At 45.0% G+C, this 16,859-nt stretch overlaps 1 protein-coding gene across 5 annotated transcripts in view; it reads right to left on the bottom strand.

The window, feature by feature from the left end:
* Gab1 (GRB2 associated binding protein 1) overlaps window positions 1-16,859 on the bottom strand; it is a 166,428-nt gene that overhangs the window by 111,971 nt on the left and 37,598 nt on the right. The gene's annotated exons all lie outside the window — the stretch shown is intronic.

The following is a 16,859-nucleotide window of genomic DNA, read 5'->3' as shown; positions in this document are numbered from 1 at the left end:
CATGTGGAGGCTGGAGTAGAACAAGTACAATCCTCTAGCCCCTGCTCTTCTGCGCTGTTTCTTTGAGACAGTCTCTCACTGAACTTACAGCTGCCATTTCCCTGGCAAGCCCCAGCGATCTTCCTGCCTCCGACCCCTTAAGGACTGGGGTTACAAGCATGCATGGCCATGCCCAGCTTTTCACATAGATTCTGGCGCTCAAACTCGGGTCCTCATGCTTGTGTGGCAAGCTCTCTCATATGCTGAGACTTCTCCTCAGACCCATCCGTGTGTGTGTGTGTGTGTGTGTGTGAGATTTTTATTTATTAGAGAGAGAGAGAGAAAGGACACGCCAGGGCCTCTAGCCACTGCAAACGAATTCCTGACACATACGCTACCTTGTGCATCTGGCTTTACGTGGGTCCTGGGGAATTGACCTGGGTCCTTTAGCTTTGCAGGCAAGCGCCTTAACTGCTAAGCCAACTCTCCAGCCTTCTAGTCCATATTTTTTGATAAGCCTAATATAACACAGAAATGTCACAAACAGAATGTATCTCCATTTCTTGATATTTTGGAGAAAATGAAGAAATGTGAAGTAAATGACAGCTAAGAACATTCAGGGCTATTGCAATGCTATTTTAAAAGAGAACAAATCACTAAGATGCTGCCATTGAATCACTAAAGGATTAACCTAGTGTCATTTTACTTTTTTATTTTTTTCTTTTCTTTTCTTTCCATTTTTCGAGATAGGGTCTCACTCTAGCTCAGGCTGACCTGGAATTCACTATGTAGTCTCAGGCTGGCCTTGAACTCACAGTGATCCTCCTGCCTCTGCCTCCTGAGTGCTGGGATTAAAGGCATGCACCACCATGCCTGGTGCACTCATTTTACTTTTTTTTTTAAAAATTTTGTTCATTTTTATTTGTTTATTTGAGAGTAACACACAGAGAGAAAGAGTAATAGAGAGAGAGAGAGAGAGAGAGAGAGAATGGGCATGCCAGGGCTCTAGCCACTGCAAACGAACTCCAGACACGTACGCCCCCTTGTGCATCTGGCTAATGTGGGTCCTGGGGAATCGAGCCTTGAACCAGGGTCTTTAGGCTTCACAGGCAAGTGCTTAACCACTAAGACATCTCTCCACCTATTGAACAATTATATCAATCACATAGATGAAGTTTGAATGTGATAATCTTTCAGATGATGCAAAGGGAAATGACAGACCACATTGAGAAGGATCTCTCTAGAGAATACTGCATGGATAGAAGTGAGTTGAATTTTTTAAATATATTTTTATTTATTTGTTTGAGAGAGAGAAAGAAGAGAAAGAGAATGAGCATGCCAGGGCCTCTAGCCACTGCAAAGGAACTCCAGACGCATTCACCCCCTTGTGCATCTGGGTTACATGGGTCCTGAAGAATTGAACTGGGATCCTCTGGCTTTGCAGGCAAAGGCCTTAACCACTAAGCTGTCTGTCCAGCCCCCAGCTGAGTTTTTTTTAAAAAAAAAAAACACATTTTTATTCATTTATTTTTATTTATTTGCAAGGAGAGAGAGAGAGAGAGAGAGAGAGAGAGAGAGAGAGAGAGAGAGAGAGAGAGAGATGAATGAATATGGGAGTGCCAGGACATCTAGTTGCCGCAAATAAACTTCAGATGCTTGTGTCACTTTGTGCATCTGGCTTTACATGGGTACTAGGGAATCGAACCCGAGTCACTGAGGCTATAAGGCTTTGCAGGCAAGCACCTTCACTGCTAAGGCACTTCTCCAGCCCAAGATGACTTTTTTTTTGGGGGGGGGGTTTGGTTCTTTGAGGTAGGATCTCACTCTAGCTCAGGCTGACCTGGAATTCACTATGGAGTCTCAGGGTGGCCTTGAACTCATGGTGATCCTCCTACCTCTGCCTCCCAAGTGCTGGGATTAAAGGTGTGCGCCACCATGCCGGGCCTCCAAGCTGATGTTTTGAAGAGAGATACTGACTATACTGAGGCACGTGCATAAATTTCACAACAGAGATGCTTAACAGTGCCTTAATATGAAGGAACACAGCTTTTTTAAAAGGAAACTCAATCCTCAAATGGATTATTAAAAAAAAAAAAAAACAGTTCAAGGGAAGAAAGAGTCAAACAGACATTGCTCAAGAGGAAACCACATCTGGAGAAACAAGTTAGAATCTGGGAGCAGCATTTTAAGAGGAAATTAATGATCTGCAGAAAGGGTAGGATGGTTAAGAAAACAGAAATCACACTACATGTGAAACCGTTGACAAAACTGGGAAGATTTAGCCTAGAGAAAATTCTGTGGAAAGATGATGGTTTTCTCCAACTGCTTAAAAGGTTATACATAATGGGGACACCTCTGGGACAAATTCCAGTTTGCTGCACTCTCTCCACAATGTAAGCTACAGTACTCCAATTCTGGCTTGATAGTTAAAAAAAAAAAAAAAAAAAAAGGCTGCAGTGGCACACACCTTTAATTCCAACACTGGGGAGGCAGAGGTAGGAGGATCGCTGTGAGTTTGAGGCCAGCCTGAGACTACATGGTGAATTCCAAGTCAGCCTGGGCTACAGCGAGACCTTACCTCAAAAATAAATAAAGAAAGCAAATAAAAATTAGCTGGTCCTTGCCAGGCATGGCGGCACAAGCCTTTAATCCCAGCACTTGGTAGGCAGAGGTAGGAGGATCACCGTGAGTTTGAGGTCAGCCTGAGACTACGTAGTGATTTCCTGGCCAGCCTGGGCTAGAGTGAGATCCTACCCTGAAAAACCAAAACACAAAATAAATAAACAAAAATAAAATTACAATAAGTGGCTCCTCCCATCATTCACTGGGCATGCTATTAGCTCAGCTGAGCTAGAATTGGGCTTTTTGGCAACAGTACCTCCTGACTGACTCGTAATGAACCGAAACACAACCTAAGCCACAGTTTTTCTCTTGTGACCACGGCCAGCTTCTCTCAATCTCTGCACTTATCACCCACAGACATCGCGCTTCATGAGTGTCAGCTCAACGACCGCCGTGATCCTCTAAGATGTCTCTGTCTTGTTCACAGATCAATCGTGGGCAGGCACCAAGAACGAGCTACAGCCCATATCAGACATTCAAAAGCTCCAGGCTCACTCAATGAGTAACTGTTAAACAACAAACAGCTACAAGGAGACAAAAACACAGAGGGCAAGGGAACAGCCTTGATCCACGCCAAAGACATCCAAAAGACAGGGCGCCGAGCGGCTGCAGGAAAGCAGATGCCGACGCGACAAGCCTTCCTAAGATTAGAGTTGTGCCGCAGCAGACGAGAAGGATCCTCGGAGTAAGACTGCGTCCTATGTCACTGAGTGTATGAAGATGGTGAATGAATCTGAAGTCTATGTTTTTAGGATGCCTGAACTAGGTACTTTCAGGCATTTCTGAGTCCATGATTCTCCACAGAAATGAACTCCGTAATGCTAGTGGCAATGCCGGCTCGGTAAGACGTCTTCACTGGACGTTTCCACCTTCCTCTCCAGCCCAGGGTGCCTGGAGTTCTTCCCTGCTCTGAGCCTGGACAGGCTGACATGGTAAGGCCTGCACTGCCTCTTGGTTTCTGCCTGAGGTGGGCCTGGCCACAGGGAACAGTGGCAGGAGATCAGGCAAGGAGCGAGACGGCTTGCCTGCAAAGCCTAAGGATCCAGGTTCGATGCCCACGTAAGCCAAGGTTGCACGTGTGCCTGGAGTTCATTTGCAGTGACTAGAGGTCTTGGTATTGCTCATCATCTCTCTCTCTCTCTCTCTCTTAAACAAATATTAAAAGAAAGAAAGAAACAAGGAAAAGAAAGGAGTCTGAGGTGAGGGGCCTGGTTCCCTAGCTGGATTCCCGTACAGCCTTAATGACACTTTTGCTCTTTAACAGAGATTCCTGCACGGCCCCCTCTTCTCTCTTGGGCCCGGAAGCAGTCCTGTTTTGCTCTTCAGGAATAGGTAACTGCCCTTGCCCAACCAACTCCTGTATTCTCACTATAACCCCTACTGTTTTTTTTTCTTTTTTTGGTTTTTCGAGGTAGGGTCTCTAGCCCAGGCTGACCTGGAATTCACTATGGAGTCTCAGGATGGCCTTGAACTCACGAAGACCCTCCTACCTCTGTCTCCCGAATGCTGGGATTAAAGGCATGTGCCGCCACGCCCAGCGACCCCCACTTTTAAAATGTTCCCACCAGGTTGTTAATCAATGTCCCTCATCAATACCCTAGCTGGTACTCATCCAGTTAAGTTTTTTTTTAAATTTTTTGAAATATTTTAAAATTATTTTTATTTATTTATTTGCAAAGAGAGACAGACAGAGAGAGAATGGGCACACCAGGGCCTCCAGCCACTGCAAACGAACTCCAGATGCATGTGCCCCTTGTGCATCTGGCTTACGTGGGTCCTGGGGAATCGAACCTAGGTCCTTTGGCTTCGCAGGCAAATGCCTTAACCGCTAAGCCATCTCTCCAGCCCCCAGTGAAGTTTCTGTGAGAATGTCACTGAGCAAGAGGGGGCAACTGAGTTCTGGAGAGCTCCTCTGTGCAGTGTCCTTTCACAGCTCTCAGGGATGAGGTGCAGGGCTACTACGGTGCCTCTAGGCCTTTTATGCATTGCAAGCGTCTTCAGAGCCTTCGCGGCAGTGAAAGAACGTGCAGTATTCGCAGTACCCAGCACGTCAGCCTTGGATCACACACGCAGCCTGCTGTCCTGGGGACATGTCCAGTCACTGCTTCCAAGGCAGGAAGCAGTGTTAGGTCCTCAGGTGACAACACCAGATTCTGGACACAGAAAACCATATGTCCGTGATGTTACTTTTATCAGAAATGAGTCCGTGAGAAAGCCAACACCACCAAGCTTTGCTTTGCCATCGTTTATTATTGAGGCTGACCCTCCTGTGGGAATTGCTAGAGCAAGAAGATATTTTCACTCTGAACTGATTTTTATCTTAAAGGAATAGACTGAGTGGAGAAACAGTCTTTAATTCATTACAGACAGAGGAGCATAAAATGAACGTGATATTTCCTAAGAGCTGGCATTTCATTCTATGACCTGGTGTCATAATATTAATCAAAGGATCAGGTGAAAAATATACAATAGCCGGGCGTGGTGGCACACGCCTTTAATCCCAGCACTTGGGAGGCAGAGGCAGGAGGATCGCCGTGAGTTCGAGGCCACCCTGAGACTCCATAGTGAATTCCAGGTCAGCCTGGGCTAGAGTGAGACCCTACCTCGAAAAACTGAAAAACCAAAAAAATATATATATATATACAATAAAGTGGGGTGAAATTTAGACCATTATAAATTATAAACAAAGAAGAGAACAACCAGAAGTACACAAGCTATGAAGAAAAATCCCCACAGCTATCTCCTGCCAGTAACAGCTTAATGTTGCCATAACTAAAATACTTAGATTGCATATATTTAGAGGAATTAAGCATATCTGTAGTGACTTAGAATAGCAGTGATGAGGAAGCTAAAACTGAAAGCTACGAGACTTATGTCATTCCTGTTGAACCTTGTTTTCCAACTGTTCACATATGTGGTTTTAAACAGTCAACCAACATCATCTACTCCAAAAGCGACACAGTTCAAGAAAACTGACATCTGTTGTGAAGAAAACAAAAACTAAGAACCCCAAGAGCCTGTTTCCCCCTCTTCCAACACTGGGCTACTGTCCTAACCAATGCTCTCTTTCGGTGATATTTAGCCAGAGAAAGTAATTAGCACTGAAATGTAACCAAAAACAATTTTTGTGTGTGAGACTGACAGGAACCTATTTCCTCTTTTTGTTTCTTTCAAAAACAAGGGTCCATCTAGATCTCTATTTCCTTTTTAAAAAAAAAAACACCTGTGGACATGGTTAAACAAACCCTTGCGTCCGGCCAGGGGAGACCAGTATGGACTGACCCACGTCTGGAACCTGACACCCCTCACTCAAAAATGGCTTCCAAACAGAGGAGGGCCTGGTGTTACAAGCCCAGCACAAGCTGGAAGCAAAGGCCAAGGGAAAAAAAGAAAGAAACAAAAAGGAAAAGAAAAGGAGGGGAGAGGGGAGGGGAGAGAGGAGAGGAGAGCAGAGCAGGAGAAAGAAAGTGAAGGTATTCCCTCAGCCCTGGCACTTAGTGGAGAACTTAAACCATGGTCTGTTTTACTAAGCTTTAGTAGAACACAGATTTACTCCTCTAGGACAGAAAAGGGGAAAAGCAAACATTTGTCCACCATATCCCAATGGCCCTATCTACACTATAAAAGTGAAGTGACTCTTCTGGGGCTCATACATTTTCTTCCTCATTTGGCCAACAAGTGCTTTCCCTTCCTCCCTCCCTCCTGTTAAATTTGAGACTCTGGGCTGCAGAGATGGCCCGATTCGACTCCTCAGAACGCAAGTAAAGCCAGATGCACAAAGTGGTGCATGCATCCATTCACACTCTCTCTCTTTCCCTCTGCTTACAAATAAATAAATAATATTTAAAACATAAACTTGGAATTCTAAGTATATTTATAAAACAACACAGAGTTTCCTTTTTAGAGACACTGAAAAGTGCCCCAGTATTGCTACGAAAATACTGGGTACAGGGCTGGAGAGATGGCTCAGTGGTTAAGCGCTTGCCTGTGAAGCCTAAGGACCCCGGTTCGAGGCTCGGTTCCCCAGGTCCCACGTTAGCCAGATGCACAAGGGAGCGCACGCGTCTGGAGTTCGTTTGCAGTGACCGGAGGCCCTAGCACGCCCATTCTCTCTCTATCTCCCTCTTTCTCTCTCTCTGTCGCTTTCAAATAAATAAAAATAAACAAAAATATTAAAAAAGAAAATACTGGGTACAGTTCAATGACATAAGCTGGATTAACAATGAAAAGGCTAGTCCCTTCCCTAGACACACTGAAGGCATCCCAACTAGAAATAATGACTATAAATATCTCTGTACCTTTGTCTTGTCACACTCTGGTGATCTCTGATAATCTCACTCATTAACTTAAAACTTTTGTGCCACCACTGGTTATTTGTAAGCTACTTGTTTTTTTGTTTGTTTTTGTTGTTTTTTTGAGGTAGGGTCTCACACTCTAGCCCAGGCTGCCCTGGAATTCACTATGTAGTCTCAGGGTGACCTCGAACTCAGCAATCCTGCCTCCTGAGTGCTGGGATTAAAGGCATGCACCACCACGCCCAGCTTATAAAGCTACTTTTGACAGCAACAGAAATTCCCCTGTCTTATGAAAGGACTCAAGAAAAAGCCCTATGTGAAACTGAAGCATGGACAAAGTATAATAAGAAATTGAAAGAGAGAAGATTATTTATTACCAATGGATCAAGGGGAAATTTTTCAGGAAAAAAAAAAAGCATTTGAAACAGTTTTTGAAGGAGGAAATACTGCAGTGAAGACCTTGCTGAGATATGTGGGATGTGGACAGAGACACAGACAGAGATGAGCCTCAGACAGGACAGACACACAGAAGGACTGTCAAATTTTCAAGTCAGAAGAAGTGTAGGGCTGGAGAGATGGCTTAGTGGTTAAGGCATTTGCCTACAAAGCCAAAGGACCCAGGTTCGAATCCCTAGGACCCACATTAGTCAGATGCACAAGGAGGTACACCCGTCTGGAGTTCATTAGCAGTGTCTGGAGGCCCTGGTGTGCCCGTTCTCTCTTTCTTTCTCTGTCAAATAAATATAAAATATTTTTTTAAAAAGTAAGTTTAATTCATTTGGGACAAATTGTTACTATAGACGTACAACAAGATATTACTCAGCAATAGTTTTTTGTTGCTGCTGTTGTTGCAACAGGGTCTCACTATGTAGCCCAGGCCAGCCTAGAATTTCCTACCTCAGACTCCTGAGTGCTGAGATTACAAGGAATGAAGCGCATCTACATACCACAACACTGATGAAGCTTAAAAGTATGTTAAACCAAGGCTGGACAGATGGCTTAGCGGCTAAAGTGCTTGCCTGCAAAGCCTAAGGACCCAGGTTTGATTCCCCAGAACCCATGTAAGCCAGATGCACAAGGTCATACATACATCTGGAGTTCGTTTGCAGTGGCTGGAGACCCTGGCGTGCCCATTCTCTCTCTCTCTCTCTCTCTCTTCTTTCCCTCTTTCAATAAATAAATAAACGAATGAATAACTAAATTTAAAAGTATGTTAAACTAAAGAAGCCAGACACAAAAAGCCATGTACTGCATAATTCTACTATATGAAATATCCAAAATAGGAAATCCATAGGAACAGAAATAGATTAATACTTGTCTGAGGCTAGTAAAGGCCAGCATGGGGAGATAAGGATAGTGACTTCTAACGGTTATGGAGTTTCTTTCAGAAGGTGATGAAAGCATTCTGGGATTGGGATTAGAGAATGGCAACAATTGTAATTCTTTTATATATATATATATATATATATATATATATATATATATATATATATATTTTTTTTTTTTTGGTTTTTCAAGGTAGGGTCTCACTGTAGCCCAGGCTGACCTGGAATTCACTATAGAGTCTCAGAATGGCCTCAAACTCATGGCGATCCGCCTACCTCTGCCTCCCGAGTGCTGGGATTAAAGGCGTGTGCCACCACGCCCGGTTCAACAGTTGTAATTCTTTAAATATACTAAAAACCCACTGAATTGTGAATTATAAAAAAATGGACTTTGGGTTTTACTCCCCAGTACCCACGTAAAGCCAGATGTACAAGTTGGCACATGTGCCTAGAGCTCATCTGCAGTGGCTAGAGGCCCTGGGGAACCCTCTCTTTTTCTCTGCCTCTTTCTTAAATAAATAAATAAAATATTAAAAAAGAACAGACTCTATAGTATGTAATTTGTATCTCACTAAAGCTATTAAAATAAAACTAGTCCATTATAAAAATTACGTTTATATGCAGGCTGTGAATACCTAGGCTAGCATCCTATACATTATCACTACAAATAATTTAGCCACTATATATAGAGAACACATGTGTTGCCATAGAACTTAACTGCAATATGAAATGTGAGTTTAAGTGTGATTGTCTTGCTGGGTGTGGTGGTGCACATTTTTAAATCCCAGCACTCAGGAAGCAGAGGTAAGAGGATCACCATGAGTTCGAGGCCACCCTGAGACTACACAGTAAATTCCAGGTCAGCCTGGGCTAGAATGAAACCCTACCTCAAAAATAAAGAAGAAAGAAAGAAAGAAAGAAAGAAAGAAAGAAAGAAAGAAAGAAAGAAAGAAAGAAAGAAGGAAGAAAGGAAAAGAATGAGAAATTGACAAAGTTATAGGAAGGGGAATATATGAACACCAAGTACAGTATATGGGAGGATCATCGTTTTTTGTTGTTTGTTTATTTAATTTTTTTTGTTTTTATTTTTATTTTTGTTTTTGTTTTTTGAGGTATTTATATGAGAGCGACAAAGAGAGAAAGAGGCAGATCGATAGAGAGACAGAGAGCGAATGGGCTCACCAGGGCTTCCAGCCTCTGCAAACGAACTCCAGACCTGTGCGACCCCTGTGCATCTGGCTAACGTGGGTCCTGGGGAACCGAGCCTCGAACCGGGGTCCTTAGGCTTCACAGGCAAGCGCTTAACCGCTAAGCCATCTCTCCAGCTCCAGGAGCACCTTTTACATGGCATCAGACTGGTCATGCACACAGACCTGCATTCCATGTCTACTGCATACAAAAAAAGACCAGAAACTTTCAGGTGCCAACTTTTGTTTGGTTTTCTGTTTCATCTTGTTCTTAATTTTATGAGGTGGGTCTGATAAACCCTGTGTTGCTGGGTGTGGTGGAGCACAACTTTACTCCCAGCACTCGGGAGGCAGAGATAGGAGGTTTGCTGTGAGTTCAAGGACAGCCTGAAACTACATAGTGAATTCCAGGTCAGCCTGGCTAAAGCGAGACCCTACCTCAAAAAAAAAATCTTATGTTTCTTTTTTTTTCCTTTTTTGGTTTTTCAAGGTAGGGTCTCACACTAGCTCAGGCGGACCTGGAATTCACTATGGAGTCTCAGGGTGGCCCTGAACTCACGGGCAATTCTCCTACCTCTGCCTCTCAAGTGCTGAGATTAAAGGTGTGCACCACTACAACGGGCAAAACCTTGTGTTTCTGAGAGTAAAGGTGAATAAAACTGGAAAAAATCATACATAACTATAAAAAAGAAAAGGGAAAACCTTGCCAATCATTCACCGTCCACACATACACGAGGGCCCTGTAGCTTGTTGGGCAGGCTGAGGTTTCCAAATCTGGTTGTTCAACTTCTGTGCCATCAAAGAAACTAGCATTTACTGCATCACTACTATGTGGAGTTATAAAGAAAATAAAAAGCATTTCCCTCATTTTAAAGCTTAATGTGTTATTTTGCAACAATGGAATTTTTCCTCCCTACAACAGAAACCTTACTTGGAAACATTCAAGTGCACTTTAAGAAAGTGCCTCTAGTTGTGATTTCTGTCATGGTAAAATAATAAGTACCAATTAAGTCAAGTTAATATGCACCTAGTTTGTTCTAATAACTTAAGGATCCTGCCAGCGCAGCGTCACGTATGCATACCTAAGTTATCATTCTGCACTGAGCAGAACAGCCCTGCGTACTCACGGGCCCACAGAGGCAAGTTACTGAATAATTGATGAGGTGTCCTTTCAGGAAAACAGAGCTACTCCTCATGTGTAGGGTTTTAATTTCTCGTAATTATAGGGACCCGGTTCCAGCTAAAGATTGAGTTTCATATTAAAAGAAACTGTCTGGGGCTGCAGAGATGGCTTAGCAGTTAAGGCGCTTGCCTGCAAAATCAAAGGACCTCGGTTCCATTCCCTAGGACCCACATAAACCAGATGTACACAAGATGGCACCTGCATCTGGAGTTCGTTTGCAGTGGCTAGAAGCCCTGGCATGCCCATTCTCTCTCTTTCTGTTTCTCTCTCTGCTTCTTTCCCTCTCTCAAATAAATAAAAATACATTTTAAAGCCAGGCGTGGTGGCGCATGCCTTTAATCTCAGCACTCGGGAGGCAGAGGTAGGAGGGTTACCGTGAGTTTAAGGCCTCCCTGAGACTACACAGTGAATTCCAGGTCAGCCTGGGCTAGATTGAAACCCTACCTCAGATAACAAAAAAAATTAACTAATTAATTTAAAAAAGAAAGAAAGGGGCTGGAGAGATGGCTTAGCGGTTAAACGCTTGCCTATGAAGCCTAAGGACCCCGGTTCGAGGCTTGGTTCCCCAGGACCCACATTAGCAAGATGCACAAGGGGGCGCATGCGTCTGGAGTTCGTTTGCAGTGGCTGGAAGCCCTGGCGCGCCCATTCTCTCTCTCTCTCTCTCTCTCTATCTGCCTGCCTCCCTCCCTCTCTCTCTCTCTCTCTGTCACTCTTAAATAAATAAAAATGAACAAAAAAATTATTTAAAAAAAAAGAAAGAAAGAAAGAAACTGCTTGGCTGGGCATGGTGGCACATGCCTTTAATCCGATTCAGCACTTGGGAGGCAGAGGTAGGAGGATCACCCAGAGTTCAAGGCCACCCTGAGTCTACCGCTGACATGAGACCCTACCTCAGAAAACTAAAAAAATAAAATAAACTGCTAAAATATTGAACAAGGCAATACAATATGTAGTTTACATGATCAGAAAAAAAGAAAATACTCTAAAATGCATGTGCAAACTCAAGTGTTAGTACAAATTCATGGATTAACATGTGTAGATGCTGGTCCCTAAGTGGAATTCTCTATGCTAGAAATAGAACTTTTCAAGTATACTAAGACTTAATATCTCTATAGTTCTTTTTAAAAAAAAAATATTTATTTATTTATTTGAGAGCGACAGAGAGAGAGAGAAGGAGGCAGACAGAAAGAGAGAGAAAAAAAAGAGAGAGAGAGAATGGGTGCGCCAGGGCCTCCAGCCACTGCAAACGAACTCCAGACGCATGCGCCCCCTTGTGCATCTGGCTAACTTGGGTCCTGGGAAATTGAGCCTCGAACCGGGATCCTTAGGCTTCACAGGCAAGGCTGAGCCATCTCTCCAGCCCCTCTATAGTTCTTTTGTCCCAGTCTTGTTTGTTTACATGTGTCTGTGTGCACATGTGTAGAGATCAGAGGATAACTTTGGGGTCCATCCTTGCCTTCTCTCACAAGTTTCTGGAAAATTCTCCTGTCTTCACCTCCCTTCTCCTCATAGAAGCACTGGGATCACAGTGCAACAGTGTCTACCTTTAAGGCAAGTTCTGGGAACCCAAGGTCCAGTACTCATTTCCCCAGCCACAATGGCAATTTTTAAAAAAAATTTATTTATTTGAGAGAGAAAGAGACAGAGAGAGGAAGACAGCGAGAATGGGCACACCAGGGTATCCAGCCACTGCAAATGCATGTGCCATCTTGTGCATCTGGATAATTTCAATCCTGGGGAATTGAACCTGGGCCCTTTGGCAAGCACCTTAACTGCTAAGCCATCTCTCCAGCCCCAGTGCCAATTTTTGTTTTGTTTTGTTTTTCAAAGTAGGGTCTGGGTCTAACCTAGGCTGACCTGGAATTCACTATGTAATCTCAGGATGGCCCGAACCCACGGCGATCCTCCTACCTCTCTGCCTCCCGGGTGCTGGGATAAAGGCGTGTCCCACCACACCCAGACCCAGTGCCAATATTTTGATGTATTAATTTTAAGATAAAAGCTAGAGTTAAAATAAACTGTTTTAGGTTTTCCATTTTTTTAATATTTTTTAAAATTTAATTAATTTATTTATTTGAGAGCGACAGACACAGAGAGAAAGACAGGTAGAGGGAGAGAGAGAGAATGGGCGCGCCAGGGCTTCCAGCCTCTGCAAACGAACTCTAGACACGTGCGCCCCCTTGTGCATCTGGCTAACGTGGGACCTGGGGAACCGAGCCTCGAACCGAGGTCCTTAGGCTTCACAGGCAAGCGCTTAACCGCTAAGCCATCTCTCCAGCTCAGGTTTTCCATTTTTAATAGTAAGGACAAATTTGAACGACTCAAAAGTTATAAAGGTGGGGCTGGAGAGATGGCTTAGCAGTTAAAGCACTTGCTTGCAAGCTTAATGGATCAGGTTCAAATCCCCAGCTCCCATGTAAAGCCAGATGCACAAAGTGGTGCACATATCTGGAGCTCATCTGCAGTATCTGAAGGCCCTGGAACACTCATCTATACTCTTTCTTATACACACACACACACACACACACACACACACATGTGTGTGTGTGTATATATATATATTTAAAAATTTTGTTAACAGAATTATTTACATTAAGGAAAGGAGGAAATGAATACAGCAATTCAAAAATCACAAATTTAGTGTATTTCAGAACTGGAAATAACCTTGTAGACTACATGAGTTCCATTCTCTTTTAAAACAAAACCTGAGCCGGACGTGGTGGCGCACACCTTTAATCCCAGCACTCGGGAGGCAGAGGTGGGAGGATCACCATGAGTTCAAGGCCACCCTGAGACAACAGAGTGAATTCCAGGTCAGCCTGGACCACAGTGAGACACTACCTTGAAAAAACAAAAAAAAAAATAAATAAATAAAATAAAACAAAACCTGGGCTGGAGAGATGGCTTGGAGGTTAAGGCGTCTGCCAGCAAAGCCAAAGGATCCTGGTTCAATTCTCCAGTACCCACATAAGCCAGATGCACAAGGGGGCGCATGCATCTGGAGTTCGTTTGCAGTGGCTGGATGCTCTGGAGCACTCAGTTTCTCTCTCTCTCTCAAATAAATAAATAAAATATATATATGTTTTTTAAAAACCTGCTGGGTGTGGTAGCACATGCCTTTAATCCCAGTACTCTGGAGGCAGAGGCAGGAGGAATTCAAGGCCAACCTGAGACTACTTAATGAATTCCAGGGAAGTCTGGGCTAGAGTTCTAGGTCAGTCTGGGCTAAAGGGAAAATCTACCTCGAAAAAACCAAAACAAACAAACAAAACCTGTGCCTTCTCCAGGACAGACTTCCTATTTTATTCATATGAATCCATACTACACCACACGGGCATGTATCAGGGCTCTATTGATGCATATGAAAATTGTATTTTTATTTATTGCTTATTGGATGAATTAAATTCACTTACTGTAATAATTTATAATCTCAGAAGAAAAGATTTCTGGCTGTAGTCCTTCAGCAAAGAAATGGCTCATTGTTCATTTATGTATGAGAGGTGACTAAAAGTCTCAACAAAAAAACATAGGTTAGCTGGGGGATTTCAATTACTGGGAAGGATGTCATCTCTATCCATAAAAGCAATATCACTGAGCACGGTTCTTTTCTTCCTTCCTTTTTTTTTTTTTTTTTGTTTGTTTGTTTACTTTTGTTTATTTATTTGAGAGCGATCCAGAAAGAGGCAGGGCTTCCAGCCTCTGCAAACGAACTCCAGACGCGTGCGCCCCCTTGTGCATCTGGCTAACGTGGGACCTGGGAAACCGAGCCTCGAACCGGGGTCCTTAGGCTTCACAGGCAAGCGCTTAACCGCTAAACCATCTCTCCAGCCCTGTTTTAGTTTTTCTGGCTCAGACCAACCTGGAATTCACTATGTAGTCTCAGGGTGGCCACGAACTCACATGGATCTTATGTCTGCCTCCAAAGCACTGGGATTTCAGGCAGGCGGATGCGGCCACACCCAGGAGGGGGGGTTGGGAGGAGAACGAACAGAGTTGATTTGCTGGGGCAAGTGGCCCTGGCGCTGCCATGCTCACCTCCTCCTGTCTAAATACACACACAAGCAAGCGCATCCTTCACCTGGGGGTTCGTCGTCAGTACCCCCGTGCAGGAGAGCGCGAGGATTCCCGGGCAGTCCCAGGAGCTGGTGCCACGAAGGCACACCGGCGTGCGTCCCAACCTGTTGCCGCCATGGCCCAGTGATCTGGAGAAGGGACGCCGTCTCTTTTTAAACAAACTACTCTTATTTGTGTATTTGCAAGCAGGAGAAGGAGAGAAGCCAGAAAGACAAGAGAGAATATATGAGCTGCAGACGAACTCCAGACACAAGCGCCACCCTGTGCATCTGGCTTTACGCGGGTCCTGGGGAATCGAACCTGCGTCCTTGGGCTTTGCGGGCAAGCCACCTCCAGCCCGGGACGTCGTTTCTAGACCTGCAAAGATCGGAGGCCACCGTGTTTGCATGCCTTTCATGGTGGTTGCGCGGAAGAGAGAAAAATTAAAACCCTGGTCTCGCGCGCGGCCGAGGCTAGGTCTCAGTGAATAGGAAAAAAAAAAAAACAAAACAAAACAAAAAAAGTACTTGCCAGATTGCTCAGTGATTTAAGGCGCTTGCCCGCGAAGCCAAAGGACGCAGGTTCGATTCCCCGGGACCCACATAAGCCAGATGCACAAGGTGGCGCATGCATCTTGGAGTTCCTTTGCTCATCCTCTCTCATCTCTCTGGTCTCTTCGATCGTGAATTCCAGGCCAGCCTGGGCTAGAGTGAGACCCTCCCTGGGGGAGAGGGTGGGGAGAGGGGAGAAGAAGGAATAAATAAAGTATTCGTAGAAGCAGTACTTGCCGCACAGCTCCGAGGCCGCAGTGGAGGGGAAGAGGCGGAGGGCGAGGCCCGGCTCGGATGGAGGTGGCTGGCCGGGAGTCGGTGTGATGCGGACCCTCTCCTCTCTCTGTCTGTCTGTCTGTCTGTCTGTCTCGCACACGAAATGAAGGGGAAACCCTCAGCCTTCGCTAGTCTCTGCGCGAGCGGGTCCCAGAGTTCCGAGCGGCAGCCCGCCCACCGCCCGCCCGCGGCCACGGCGCCACGTCGGCGCCGGCCCCCCGGCCAGGCCCCGGGCCTCGGGACACGGGTCACCGGTCACAAGGAGGCGAACCGGCCCCAGCCGGCCCAGGGTGGCGCCGGGCAAAGTCTCCACCGACGAACAGGGCTGGTGGAGGGTGGGGACCCTGCGCGGGTACTTTGATGCCAGCACTCGGGTGGCCGAGGTCGCAGGATCGCCGTGAGTTCGAGACTACCCCCGACACCGACGACTCGGTGCATTCCAGCTCAGCCTGGGCCAGGGCGAGACCCTACCTTGAAAACACCAAAGCAATGAAATAAAAGTGAATAAAACATAGCCGGGCACGGTGGCGTACACCTTTAATCCCAGAGCTCAGGAGGCCGAGGTAGCAGGATCGCAGTGAGTTCGAGACCACCCTGAGACTACAGACTGCGTTCCAGGTCAGCCAGGGTTACAGTAAGACCCTACCACGGAAAAACAACAACAAGAAGAATCTTTGGTGTAAATCGTGCCCCACCCAACGCAACTACCCAAGGCATACCTGTGGCCATTACTGTTAGAATAATCCCAGCACTGAGGGAGAAAAGGGGGAATGAAGTAGGAGGATCATCATGAGCTCAAGGCCAGCCTGGACGTTCAAGAGTGTGTTACAGGTCAGCCTTAGCTACAGTGAGACCCTTCCTCAAAAACAAACAAATGACATGTTTCTCATTATTAATGATCATTTTATCTTTTAAAGTATAGCAAGAAGGTAGCTGGCCTTTATTTTTTCTTTATACCTCTTCCAACAAGCCTCATGTTAACAGACATTTATGTTGTCCGATATCTGAACTCAGATTCCTCTAGAAAATCATCCTAAATCCCACAAAAGCTGGAAACTCCAGATAATCATTTTCTCAGCCAGTCTTGCAACCAGAGTATATAGACATATGATCACATGCCAATCTGGCACTACTAAGCCCATCCCAGATTTTAGATCTCAAAGAATTATAGGAATTGGGGAGACAGCTCAGGTCTTACAGGCGCTTGCTGGCAAAAAGCCTGCCTGGGTCTGATTCCTCAGACCATGTAAAGCCACATGCACCAAATAGCACAAGTATCTGGAATTCATTTGCAGCAGCAAGAGGCGCTAGCACACCCATACTAAATATTTTTCTAATTAGTTTACTTATTGATGAGAGAGAGTGAGTGAGGATGAGCACACCAG

This window comes from Jaculus jaculus, chromosome 12 (assembly GCF_020740685.1).
Source record: "Jaculus jaculus isolate mJacJac1 chromosome 12, mJacJac1.mat.Y.cur, whole genome shotgun sequence".
NCBI lineage: Eukaryota > Metazoa > Chordata > Mammalia > Rodentia > Dipodidae > Jaculus > Jaculus jaculus.
Note: the sequence above shows the minus strand (reverse complement) of the source record. Positions and strands in the feature narration are given on the sequence as shown.